The sequence below is a fragment of the Chamaea fasciata genome, unplaced genomic scaffold (genome assembly GCF_029207755.1).
Source record: "Chamaea fasciata isolate MVZ Bird 193981 ecotype frontalis unplaced genomic scaffold, bChaFas1.0.hap1 SCAF_5, whole genome shotgun sequence".
In the NCBI taxonomy this organism is placed as follows: Eukaryota; Metazoa; Chordata; class Aves; order Passeriformes; family Sylviidae; genus Chamaea; species Chamaea fasciata.
The window spans coordinates 32,888,576-32,900,274 of NW_027094090.1; positions in this window are offsets into that span (position 1 = coordinate 32,888,576).

The window sequence follows — 11,699 nt, forward strand, 5'->3', positions numbered from 1 at the left end:
GCTATGAGGTGCTTCCACAGATAGTTAGGGCATTAGCAGCGACCATGACATGTCTGTATCCCAGTGTCTATGTCCAGCTGCCCAAATCTCTATTCCACTGAGACCATGAAGGATGCAGGATCAATTTCAATGTGTTAGTGGCCTGGGTTCAGAAGTGTTTAGGACTCTTGCCAGGGTCACTTCAAGTAGACACATAATTTGGATGCAGCTACCTCGGTTTGCAGGCAGCAATTTTCAATATACAGACACAGACTAAGCTTACATTTTGGCCATATGGTCAGAAATTACTGTCAGGCTCCCTCTGATAACTAATATGGTTAAAGACCTGGCCCTCTTGCAGGAAACCGAGTTTATCTGAGTTCATCAGCCTCTACTCCATCACCTGGCTGGTTTGTCCTCTCTGCAGTTCCCTGCATTGATCACCTGTATATGGGTCCCCACATTCATTCTGCTGGCTCTAGCTGACTTATGTCATCACCTATGAAAAAGTGTTACCTTGAATTTCTCACCATCTTTGTCCCTTTAGAAGTTGCGAAGGGCTTAGAACAGCTTAGTGACTGTGAGCTCCGCTCTGTAACTCATTGGTATCATGGCTAGAGTTTGGAGAGAAGGTGACAGCAATGTGTGTACCTACTGTGTGGTTCTACAGCAGCAATGGCAGTGGAAAGCATTGCCTTACTCAAGAACACCCTTTCAGACTCCATGAAAATGCAAGGAAGAAGGGAAAGAAAGAATACTTTAGAACAGCAGGTGAAGGTCAAGTGCACATGCTAACAACACACACTTACTTTCTCTTCTGTTTGACAGATTGATCATGGAAATGTGTGCAGGGCTCAGCTCACAGGGGGAAACTCTGCCAGACCCAGAGGGAAAATACTTATTCCAAGAACACAACATCTTATTTCCTTCCCTTGCTTTTTAAGTAGGATTATGATAGCCTCTTAGCATTAAAATAAACTGAAATGCTTCAAGCCAGTGCTATTTAAATTAAAGTTAATTTTATCCTCCTGTACTGTGGAATAAAGAAATTTTTGCTAGTACTTTAGGTAGAGAAGAGCTAAGATGAAATATGTTTTTTCTCTGACATCCAAATGCTTTGTCATAAGGGTTGATAACTGCCACAGCATAACAGTGTGTCTTTTTCAGAGTGCAGCTACGACCTTTCCAGATCCCAGTCAGCCTCTCCAGTAGAGAAACTGCTTGAGAAGAATTCAGGCAGCAATTCAAGCTCACACAACCACACACATTACAAGGCTAGCTCAGCAGAGAGTCAGAAGGCTCCCAGCCCCAGATAAATTTCCAGCAAGCATTTATTCCATATGCTGAAGGTGAAATCAGGAGCCAAAGAAAGCAATCGTGAATTTTCTCAGTTATATGGTGTCTCAGGTTCCTGGGTGGTACAGGGGGCAGGGCAGGGGGCAAGTGGCCATATGGAAGACAGTGAACTGGACACCAGGCCCCATAGCCAGTGGGGAAACAGGGAAAGGGGATACTATGGGGGAGGCAGGGGGTGATGGACTTGTGAAACCCAAAGAGAAGATTGCACAGTGTTTGCAAGGAGCCATGGGGGCAAAGCCTTTTGTTACACCTGAGAGGGGTAATCTTCACTTTTCAGGGCATTGCAGTTGGAAATTCCTTTAATGGCACAAGGGACTCCACACCACAGTAAAGGGAGGCAGAACGATCCATTATCCAAACACCTTTGCAGATGAGCACTAACTAATATTTTAATTCCCCTACCTGTATTCCTGGTCATCTTCCAGTTCTGCATGAGCCCCTCCAGCCCAGGTTCCTGGAGCTGGAAGTGCACCTGGAGTTTCTACACTATCCTAGACTATTAACAGTTATGACTTTGATGATTTTAATTAAAAATTCATGTTAATAATACCAAACACATAATGGTTTGTTACTGAAGATAACAAACACAAGTTTCACACAAGTGCAGATAGCTTCACACAAAAATTCTTACATATTCTTCCACTGAAATAGTCTTCACTTCTCCTCCACCAACAGAAATTAAGTAACCTTCAGTTTTATGCTATACAGTAGACACTAGAAACATGAATGTCTCCCTCCTTGTCATTCCTTGGCCTACAACTCCTGACTAAATCACCTGTTTCCCTCTTCTGCTCTCAGGCAGTGTAAACAATTTCCCTGCACTGTTTGCTGGGAGCGAAGAGACAAATGATAAACAGAATCACTATCATATTTGAAGATAGAATGCACGAAGTCTGGCTCACATACCTGTCCCAAAGAAAAATGGGGCTTTCTTTGTGACTAGGACTATTGCCAGAAGAAGACATTTCCCACCTTCAAATCTTAGATTTGGAGCATGTTTAAATCATAAAATACAGAGAATTTACTGAAGTTCTCAGTAAATAGCATCTCACAAAACATCAGGGCTCCTATGCACCTGGAGATGGAAACTTTCACCCAAAAGTCCATCCAAAGACAGAAAGATTTCATTGTGCTGAGGGGGAAGAGCTGGATGATCCATCTCCTTAGACAGCATACAGCACCAGGAGATCTATCTGAGAAACTGTCCTTCCATGGGGGAGAAGGACAATGGTAAAAGGAGCAATCAACTCACATGTTCTTTCCAGTGTTCCTGAATTGTCTTGCAGAAGCACTTGGGACCTGAATGTCTTGGTTTAGATAGACAGGTATCTGCCAGGGAGGGTTGGAGTCTCCCTTGAAATGTAAGCCCCTCCCCCCTTTCCCAAATTATTATAAATTTGCAATTAAAAGGCTGTCAGGCAAAGATTTTGGGAATAGGTATAGCAGTTCTTTACTAGGGACATAAAAATACAGATGTTGTAGTACAGAAGAATAAGCAAGCAAACAAACAAACATGAAATCCTAGAAAACCGTGACAGAGTCAGAAATACAACCTGACACCCTGTTGGTCAGGGTGTTGGAAGCAGTCCAAAGTAAGCCCTCCTGGAGTGGCAGATGTGGTTCTGTTGGAGTAGAGATGGTCCTGTTGAAAAAAAAGGGGTCCAGTAATGGTGAGATGGGTCTGGTCTTCCTCCAGGGATCCAGTGGAAAACGATGGACCATTCCTGTCCTCATTCATCCACGATTGTATTAAAATACTCAGTTCACACTGTGTTTAGTATTGCTGCCTGTCAGACCTGATGCTGCTTCTTGTTTATCTAGATACCAAAAGCAAAAGGTAGAATACCCTGGGCACTTGTACTATACTGCTGCCTTGCAGTATATCTAGTTCTCTTTTACTTATGTAGGAAACCTCCTTGATGCATCCCTTTCTATTTTGTGACACCACAAACAAGCAGAGAGCTCTAATATCCTTCATGGAACTTGCACCACCCTTTCAAACCCTGCAGTAGACTGCAATTCATTTTCATATTTGCATCAGAATATTTGAGAACAGGGTACTCGCAGCTTTTGAGAAATGCATGGGGCACTGAGTCCACTGGGCTTCCACATGACCTTCAAATTAAAGGTCAATCCATATTCTCAACACTCTCAGCACAGATGGTAAATTTGATACCACACTTCTGGCATGAAGGACCATTTTGATGTCTAAAATAAAATATAGCTAAATGCTCTAAATTTTGCCAGTATAGAACAACTCAAAAAAAAAGTGCGTTGTTGTTCCAAGACCGATGATGCTGATGTGGAGGTTCAGAAAGCTGGCTGAGAAAATGATGAGACCCAGCCATTTGAAGAAATAATTATTACCCTACTTCCTGCTTGAATTTGACCTGGCTTTTCATAGGAAGGGAGCTCCCTGGCTACCTGCCTGTACTGAGCTGGCAGTGTCAGAAACAAAGCCAGCACACCACAGGTGAATTTCTCAAGCCAGCACAGAAAACCAAGAAAGCAGGATAAGCATTTTTATCACTACTCAATTCCGACACAGCCATCACTTCTCTGTACATTATTTTCAAAAGGGAGAGAAACAAAAACTAAGCATGATTTACTAACTTGAAATTTTAAGGGGGAAAAGAAAAATGGAGTTGAGATCATATGTATATATGCTAATCAGGCAAATGATGATAGAAGAGAAGTTTGGAAATGAGATGGTAAGTTACATACTGTGCAGAAAACCTCAGAGAGCCTTTTCTCCTACAATATGTTCCATGTCCTATCTACTAGCAGAATAGTTACCTGATGACTTACAACAGGAGGACACATGCAAAAGCTAAATACAGCTCAGTCATAAGTGTTTATATTTGAAACATCTATGCAACTGGATACAAAACAAAGGCACTGCAGCAAAACACACACAAAACACAGAGAAACCCGTGACATGACACCAGGAGCAGCAACCTGTATATGTTCTGAACAAAAGAAAACACTTTTTACCATAAGCGTGATCAAGCAAAGGTTACTCAAAGAGGTTGTGGAGTTGTCATCCTTGAAGAGGTTCAAACTGTGACTGGACACAGTCTCTGGCAACTTGCTCTAGGTGACCCTGCCTGGCCAGGTGAGTTGGACCAGATATCTCCAGATCTCTTTTTCTCTCTAAAGACTTGCAATCAGTTTGTGTAACTACAAACACATGCAGTTCATTTAGAAGTAGTAGGGTCTCATGTCATGTCAAGTTACACACATACCACTTCCACTCTCCTGCATGAAAGCACAACAGGAATTCACACAGACCAACAGTCTGTGAGACCCAGGTACATACTTATAACCACTTACAAACATTATAAGGTATATTGTGAAAATAGACTAAAATAGCTCATCCTTCTGCCTTGGTCTGTCCATTTGTCTTAGTAATTTTTTCCCAGTTGCTTTCATTGACTGCAAAAATCTCAGTTATTAAAGACAACACGATATTGTCATTTCCTTACTGCAAGTAACCCATCTGGGGAGCGTGTGCAGCTGCAGTATTGTGCAGGATAGGAGGGAGTTTTCTTATGTGTGCTCTGGGCTCTTTTCACACAATTTGTAATGATAAATGGCCTAATATTCACAAAACACTTTGTCCTTTGCACAAGCACTTATGAAGTAGATGCTTCTATTTTGTTGCCCTAACAGAGTCCTTTTTTGTTTCTTTTGTATACTCTCATAAAAAGAATGAAGAGTTTAGCTAAAGAAGATACTTTGTGGCAGTTTGCTTTATTTTACTTTTATTTTTTTAATGTATCATTATTGTATGGAAAAATGGGATCTATCTTGCCATTTTCATTCCCAATTAATCTTTCCTACACTGGGTGGCCAAAGGGCCTATGGTGATTCCTCAAGAAAGCCATTTCTCCAAGCCAGGAGGCCAGTTTTCATTTTGGTGGCTTGTCCTGCACCCTGATGGACCAGGTCCTCTCTGCCCTCTTTTCACAAGCCCACATTTTCAGAGAGCTGGTATCAGGATGGCCCTATTGGTCAGAACAAGGGGCTATCTAAATCTCTACCCTATCACTGCCAGTAGCCAACACCCAAAGAGAAAACCATGTATCATTGTACTTTACAAATATTTTCCTTCCAGCAGTTTGAAGAATAAGGATTTTACTGACCCAGAGGGGATGAATGATGTCATGGGTTTTCTGGGAGTTTTGTTCGGTTGTCATTTGAACTCCCTAAAGTTCTAAGGTGGCCATGTGTCTGCCACCTGTCTACATGGGAAGAACCAGACCAAGGGCTCTCTTCTATATTGCGCATACGACCAACTAGTTTCTCTCAGTACCTTTCATTTTTGTACTAAAGAGATGCCAAAGGACTGTTTCTTCAATGCTAGGCATGACTTCAGAGGCTTTTGTAGTATCTCATCCCTCTCAACAGTTCTTTTCTAGATAGTTTGGGCATTCCTTGTATAGAATTCCATACTTTAATCACTCTTATGGTCTACCATTATAACTTTTCCTTTGGTACCACCCCTTCTGAAATGGAAGAAAGGAATCGTAACATAGCATTTAAGATAAGAACTAACCATCAGTTTACACAGTGGCATGACTGCTTTGCTATGTTTCTTTCTAATCCCCTCTAATACACAAGAGGGTTTTTGACTGTTCCTGACGGTTAACCTCACAGTTTTCTGGAAACATTTATAAGACTAAAACCTGATTTGAGAGACAGGCCATTCTCCTTCCTGGACCTGTGATGACTGAATAGTAGTATCCCCTTTTCTTATCTTAAGTTCCTGTCACAGTCCAAATTCCAGTTACTCGGCATATTTGGTGAGGGATGGGGTTCAATGGTCAAAGATGAACTGCTGTTTCTTTGCCGTTTACTCCAGTGGGCAAAAGTCCTTTGATGATTTCAACAATGTTTAAGCCATTAACCATTTTAGTCTCTCACATTTGCCCCTATGATCATGGATTCCTCTACTGCTCTCTTCTGATATAAATTAAAACCAAGGTCTAGGAAAAGAAGGGAATTCTAAAGGGAATTCTTGAGCCATGGTATGTCATATGATCTCTTATTCACATGTTCTGTTCAGGAATGGTCAGGATACAGCACAGCACAGCTCTGTAAAGGATGGAGCTTTGAGCTCCCCCTGCATTAGTGCCCCCCATTGAACAGAAGGCTGACCACAGTAAAGTAAACACATCCCCTTCCCAGCACATTTGGTACCTCATGCACAAGTCAGTTTTCAGAGAGCTGTGTCTTGCTTGACACAAGGCAGAACCATATCAGATATCCTTGAGGCCTCTGTGGAAAGATGACAAGCACACTACATACATGAGGGTTAGGCATAAAATCAACAAGCACCTTTCACTTTTAATGATGCCTAACACTCCAAAACACTTACTACCCTCTCCATTTATTTTTCCTTTTTATCTGTATTCAGTGGCTATGTTCAACTTCACAACAGATTTACTCCTGAATACTACAGCTTCTGAAGAGTCAGTAAAAAGTTATCATAAAAAGTAATTTACATCAAACCATGGTCCCCTAATAAGGCACAAGAAAAAAACAGTCAGTTCTATGGCCCACCTTTGAAAACATTTCTGATGTTTTCCTCAGCCATTCTCGGAACTGTGGTGTCTGCTGAGTTTTTCCTGTTCTGGAGTTTGATGTTCACCTGTATTCCCTGTATTAGATTTGACATTTCCCTGCATTAGCTTTGACATAACCCTGCTTTTGTATTCTGGAATAACTTTGCCTTTAAGGATAAGCATGTACTTTTTCCTCACCAAGTTTTAAGTAGGTAAAAACAACCCCCAGTGTTCAGGTAATTCAGTCACTGCATCTTCACCCAGGTGGTCTTGACTTAAGTTCAACTCCAAGCTCAGTCATTTGCCTCCAGATCTGAGATCCAAATAAGTCCTAGTCCATGTGGGTTGCTCCAGTGCCTATGTTTCTCACACTTCAATATGTCATCAGAAAGGATCGTCAAGACTAAATATATTAATGATAAAAGGTCAAATATTCAGGAGAGAACCAAAGTCAAGTACTCAAAAAAACTCCAAATGTCTAAGAATTCTCCTTGGTGTTCAAGTGACATGTACAAGACATTCTTTGGCCTCATCCGACAGTGAAGGAATGTGAACCTCTTTGCTTGTCCATGCATTTCTCTGCCTGCTTTGGGAAAAAAAATTGATGCCAGGGCAAAGTAGGTCACAATGATAATGACTGCAGATGTAGCCTGACTGCTAAAGGTGGATGCTCCTGATAATCTGTTGACTAGTTCATAGAGAGAGGAGCAGGCTGGGGCAGAGTGCAAGGGATGCTACAGCAGGAGGAAGAGTCCCACAAGGATGAGGCAGTGCTATTACAGAAGAGTGGTGTGAGTACAAGGTGTTTTCCCTTTCCCACCTTGCTGGAAGCAACTGTTCAAGACTGGTTTAGGGTGAATTCAGGATGTGCTCAGGGGAGAGTGAACTAGGAGGATCCAGAGGAAAATGCCCCAAGCTCTCTGGAGACACTTAGCTGTGGCTGTTGCAGGAACCCCTCAAAACCAAAATACAAACAAAAGATGAAAAGTACAACAAAGCTACAAAAAGCACAGACCAGATTTTGCTGGTGTGTTGCCTTCCTTCTAGGAGCCATTTCAAAGAGTTGCTGTAATGCATTGATTTTACAAAGCAAAAAGGATACTCCTAGCTCATTCTTCTGTGTCAAGGGGTCAGATTCTGGGTTATAAAAGAAAATTGAATGGTAAGTAAAAAAGTGGTCATAATCATGTGCAAGCAAAAGCACATTTCTAAGAAACTTTTCCCTCTCAGATACAATTTGGCAAGATACATTTGAAAGCAGTAAGATATGTTTTCTCTTGAAATAATTGGGTCAGAAAGTCTAAATAACAAACAAGAAAACTGCTACGTTCCTCTGACCCCGAGATTAGGGGTTCTGTACATCATCAGCTATGATTTAATATAGGGACCTGCAGCCTGGGCATAATAAGTTCCGCAAAGCATGGTCATGAGGAATAGGTGGAAGTCTACTGTAAAGAGCATGGCCAAAGTCCTCTGTAGCAAGGGATGAGATCTAATACCTGCTTGAGAGATCTTGAATTTTGAGATATATCCCTTTGGAGAGAAGACCTACAGCTTCAGGGAGAACAGACTCTTCCCCTATATTTCCTAATTAAGGCAAACCGAAAAAGTTTTATAATTACTGTAGTTCTAAGTTATGTGAATACCAATTATATTATTAAAAAATTGTGAATTAAATTGTGAATTTAATTAAATTAAATTCACAATTAATTAAATCAATGAAATTGTGAATTACTATGAACTGTGAATTAAAGCTGAGACCTGTAATTTAATCTAGTGTATACAGTCTTTCGCTTTGGAATCAGCATCCATTTAATGCTGGCTCTCTACTAAAAAGTATTCTCTCCTTCAGAAACTTATATTCCTAAAAAGGGCCTTCTGTTTGTTCTTCCCACCATTGTTATATTTTTTCTACTAATATTTACTGATAGTTACCTACCGTTCCCTTGATATGTCCTCAGTAAGGGAATTTAAGTGAAGTCAAGCCCAAATAATCCCTGTTGCACCAGGCACTATTTCCTTTGCAACTCCGAAATTCTGTAATGTTTTATCAAAAGTATACACATCCCACTGTACTAGGTCAGTTATGGGCTCAGATGGAGAAGCCTCTGCTTTGGAAAGTCAAAACTAATACAGAGTAAAACTACAGCTCATTATGTGCATGTGCTGTAAAACATAAATTACTTGTAATAAAAATATGGTGTTATTTCACATTGCATGTTAGACAAATAAGCATGCCATGGACACTGTGCACATAATTTTTATGCAAGAGAATGAAGACACATAGGAATGAGAAAGATGACTCATCATCCCAACAGTCTGTAATTCCAGAAAAATGTCTTGGCATATTTGGACAGCACAGTCATAGAACCCTGTCCATGTAACAGAAAGTTTATAACCTAGGATGGCTATCAGAAGATGCACAAATACATATTTTTGGAAGTTAAGAATGGTACCCAGAGTGGGATAGATTCAACTTGCACACATCTAGGCTGCCTTTCAGGCTGAATATACAAGATATTCCTTCTGGTTTGTAACTTTCACACTGATTTCCCTGTCCACTCCAGCATCTGCAAATAATTTTTACCCATTGGCAATGCAGGTAAGAATTGCTTCTCCAGTGACCACCACACAGAACTAACAGCCAGGGGTTCCCAAAGTTTTAGTAGTTCATTATGGCCCAGCATTTAAGTCTTCAGACAACTGTGATAGTCTATGGAGGAAGAAAAACTTTGGGCCATTGGAAATAACCTTGGTTTTTTAACTGTGTGCGCCTCTGTGGATATCCTTAACAAGTTTTATAAAGAAACTTGCAATCTCTAAAGTAAGGCATGATTGGAAAGAACACAGGCATGCCCTGTTTTCATTGTTTGTCAGTTTCTTGGAGTTGTTATGAGTAATCAGACTTACAGGCTGAAAAATGAGATGTACAGAAAGCCCTTAGTTCTTCATTAGCAGGAAGATACTAAATTCATAGGAAAATGCTCTTCACCTAGAGGGGAATTTTAGGCTTTATTGTCCCTTTGCAATTTATTTATTTATTTATTATAATAAATTTATTTATTTGCAATTTATTGTCCCTTTGCATATACCTGAAATTCTACTCCTTTCTAATTGGCTTGGAGTCAAGAACTTCCCTCAATGCTTGTTCTATTGAAGTGCTGCATGTTCTACTAAAGTGCTTGGAATTAGATTGGCAGAAACACCATGAAAAAAGACAGAAAGACATAAAGGAAGGAAGAAAGAAAGCTGGGTTAATTCTTCTTCCCAAGCCTAATAGTCTATTAAAATATGGAACTTACTTACAATTGGTTTTTTCTCTTTTAATAAGGCTTTAGCTTGGGTCTGGGACAATGCAATAAAATTAGTCTCTGTTTAACACAGGAGGTGTACTGCAGTGACACATTAGGATGGCTCCAGATGACCTGTATCACATCTGTTAGAGATGCTATTTTATCCTGCAAGAAGACTGAAGACATTCAGTCAGACTTCTCATCAGTCTGGTTGAAAAGCTCCAGGCTGAAAATTAATCCCAAGAAATTTAATCATGCCTTATAAAATACAAACACTTTCCTCTTCAAATCAAGTATTTTATTACAGCTAATATATAATTTGTCTCTCCTGTTTAACTTTGGCTCTAGTAATTTTTTCAGGAAAATAGTGAGAAACCAACAAAATTTGAGGAAAAATGAAGGGCATACAAACTCAATATATGAAACACATTTTCAAGAATAACAAGAAAGTTAAAAAAGGCAATCATCTAAGCCTTCATCTGAAAGAAATATGGACAAGTATTAACTACTTTTTCCTCTGTTAGTCCAAAGACAGACACTTGGAAGAAGGAAGTTTTGGCTGCCCTATTTTGCCACTCAGTATAAGAATTTCAAATTCTGAAGAGTAGAATATTAATATATTTTTAAAAATTACTGTATTTCGTACATAAAATACAGCAAAGTCCTTATGATCACAGTCTGTTCTCCTCACATATCCCTAATACCTAGCATAGGGTTTTTCATGCACGATGAAAAGGAAAAGCTGTTCTTAGAGGGGGAAAAAAAGAATGGCTATTGTCTATTAAGTGGCATAACTAGTGCACCAAACTAAACAGAAACTCCATCATGTGTGATAAACAGCACACAGGTACAAGAACACTGTGTTGTACAGAATTTTGATCAGACAAGAACCCCTGAGACACAGACCAGGGCAGAAAACTATCAAGATATTATAACTAGAATGATTTTTCCAATAAAATGAAATTCTGCCTGAAGTCCAAGAAGAAAAAAGTAACGAAGAGTAGTTGTGCACATTACTTTTATGTCTACAGAGAACAATGTTGAAAAAATCCCGTCATGCTTTGACTGTGAATGCTGGAATGAACCAGGCCAAAGAAGGTAAGTCTGCTCTTCTCATCTGTACATTTAAGTTTAGAGAAATTATGAAACTGAATTTGATCTGCCAAAAAGGGGCAGTGTCACTCTCCCCAGCCCTTCTAGCCAAGGGTCTCCCACTCAGAGTAGCAAGAGAAGTCTTAAATTGTTAGGTCAGTTGTAAAACTGCATTCTCAAAACAGCCTCCTTAAATGTTTCCCCTTTGGACAAATCCAGTAACTTGACAAACTGCATCTAAAACACCTAGATAACAGGAATTATCAAAGCCTGCAACACCCAAAGTGTATCTGAATGGGACAGACACCTATGGAATGCTACTTTCCCGTAAAATGTATAACAAATGCAGTTTAAAACCAGATGCCATTGCAGAAAACTCTCACAATATAAAAAGTTCACACAACCATTG